Source organism: Mytilus galloprovincialis, chromosome 2 (genome assembly GCF_965363235.1).
Source record: "Mytilus galloprovincialis chromosome 2, xbMytGall1.hap1.1, whole genome shotgun sequence".
Lineage (NCBI taxonomy): Eukaryota > Metazoa > Mollusca > Bivalvia > Mytilida > Mytilidae > Mytilus > Mytilus galloprovincialis.
In genome coordinates this window covers 89,935,790-89,938,776 of record NC_134839.1, presented here as the reverse complement: position 1 = coordinate 89,938,776, position 2,987 = coordinate 89,935,790, and positions in this window count along the sequence as shown.

Here is a 2,987-nt window from a genome sequence, read left to right as displayed (position 1 = left end):
GAAATATGGTCTTGTTTGACATATTTCAGACTAAATTAGGATGTCATTGATTATAATCCGGACTAATACCAAATCGGTATATCATGATAAAGTTTACACATATCTAAACAAAAATATTTTGAATAAGTAAAGTTTGCTGTAACAAGTAAACAGCAGACTTAACTAGTTTAAAAAGTTGTTGAAAGAAGATGTATCATAAACAGAGCCATCATTTGGCCCGTAGTGAAACAATGGTAAAATTCTTCGTTCTTTAAGAATAACCTTAGTTCTGTTTCAGGTCAAAAATGTCATTTGTGATGTCTCAAACATATTATAAGCATGTTGAAATTGACTTATTAGACATTAAAAATGGCAATTTTAAACAAAAGTTTTGGGTTTAATCAGCTATGAGGGAAGGCATTACCCGAAACGATATTTTAACAATAACCTTTGGGTATAAGTCATCATGATGATCTTTAAGCAAAATATAATTACGGTTTAGGTATAATTTAAAATCTGAGACTATGTGTTATAGTAGTATCAGCTAAAATCTAATGCCAAACGCTAGAAGTAAAAATGAAATACAGGTACACCTTTCGTTTGGTCATGGCTTTTAAATGTCTAGATTTAAGTGTTCCCGTACATATTTTGCCTATTTAGGACAATTAAAATTATTTTGTCAAACAAGTTCTATTTTCCCTTTTTATAAAACATAAATAAATGATAGAAGTGTATATCATTTCATTCCGACATTACAACTAAATTTAATTTCCAGACTTTACCCGGTTCATTTCTTAGTTTTGAAACTTATTTGAATTCAAATAAAACAGAATCACCAAATATAATTAAATAATTCCACGGCGATTCACTTGTATTTGTCAACACCTTGAAAATGTATTTAAAATTTGTGTATTAAACGCGACCGTCTCCTGTCGTATAATCCACTAATCCGAATAGACAGTCACACCTGCACGGTGTGCCCCAGAGGCCAAGCTTATCACCGATCTGCAAATAACATTTCACCTTTATACAGGCCTTTCACAGGTATTGTCGGGGAATTAACAGTTTAAGTTATATACTTTAATTTATTCACTTTATCAGTCTGAAAAAACATATATTAAAGCAAAACAATTAATAATAATTTCTTGTGCTGTCTGCAAAAAGAAATCGAAAAATATATACGGTCAATATAGAAAATTTATCTCATGAATGTGTAAAACTACACGTCTGTGCGTTTTATTTTCGTATTATCGGATGGTTATAAGATATATCATTAGTCATCGGCGCGCTTACGATTACGTTAAAATATTCATTAAAAACCAAGACTTTTAATGATTGTATTTTAAATCCCGGCATGCAAAAACCAGGAGAAAACGTCACGACCTACAGGAAGTAGTCAATATTTTTTCATTAATTATTGAATTTTCTCCTTTATTACTGCGCATATAGCAACAAAACTTTGGGAATATATATATTATGTCATAATGAACATATTTAAACCATAAGTAAAAAATCGCGAATTTTCCCTTTAAGATCTCATAATGAGGTTATTTTCATTAGATTTTGCAATTTTACATGAAATGCATGAAGTTTGAAGCTCTAAAGTGAACACACAAGACACAATTAAGACAATTAAAAATTCATTTCTGACAGTGTGTATTATTTGATTGATTTTAATAAATTTTCATTTTCGTATTCAAGGCCTGGAATGTACGTGAAGGTACATCCCTTTTAAAATGATTCACGAAATGCAGATTCGTGCTGGATGACACCGATAATATGGCCATCAGTTTCTGCTAATGAAGTTACGTTTTATTTGACAAAATATAAGTTGAAGTACATATAATTATTTTGGTTGAAGTCTTTAAAGGGATATTGACGGTAAAATTTATGTTAACTGATTTTACTCAAAGGCTCATATTTGATGTATGACACACTAAAACGTATATCCAAATTGCAAAAAGTCTATAATAAACATTTGACGATGCATAGACTCGTAAATATGTATCAACATTTCGTTTGTACTTTAGTCTAGATACAATCCAATAAACCATCAAGGTGACCCCAGGAAACTGCTGAAAATCATATAACCAGCTATATACATGGATATAGATATAAAAATAGATAGCGAACACTACATTCAATTGGATTTTGTTTGATTTTTGTATTATGTTTTGAAAAATATGTTTATCGTTGTTTTTTACCTTATAAAAATAAGTTTTGTGGATCGAATCAGTGATAGATATGATTTACTACTGTTTCACTTTCTATGTTGACATTCTTTTCATTCTCATAACTGAACACACCTAGTTTACGCGTAACCTATCTCAACCCAAGTTGTAAAGTTGAAGGTCACATCTGAGATTACGTATAGTAGTCTCAGGTCACATGAATACAGATTAAATGAGGTAGAATTGTTCACTGGCAAATGAATAATTCATCAACGATGTTCTTTTCCTATTTTGACGAATTTGAACCAAACTTGCTGTTAAAAACGAATTATTTTTTCAGTAATTAAGTTATATTAATGTTTACAATGTGAGACAAGCTAAACATCGCCCCGATTCGTGACAAATTGTCAGACACAACCGTATAATTGCCACCAATACAACATTCTCATTTCTCAAAAACAGTGATAAATGCTTGACACTTATTTTGCTGGATGAATAATTATAGGAACATTCAGTGCAATCTATCAAGCATAATTAGTGTCAAGCATTTATCCCTTGCTCCTATGGTCATCTATTCAGTTTAGTCCGTGTTCAACCTTTGACAATTCTTCCTCGTTACTGTCGTAATGGCTTTTTGTGCGTGATGTTGTGGTCTGTATAGCCAGAGGCATTGAGAACTAGTTTATTGGATGAGATGAATAATTGGGGGCTGGACATTGACTATTTTGGTTGGGATGAATAATTTAGGCAGATGCATTGACTATATTGGATGGGATGAATAATGGGGATGGTGGAGGCCAATCAGTGAAAATACTGGATGTATTACACTGCGGGAAA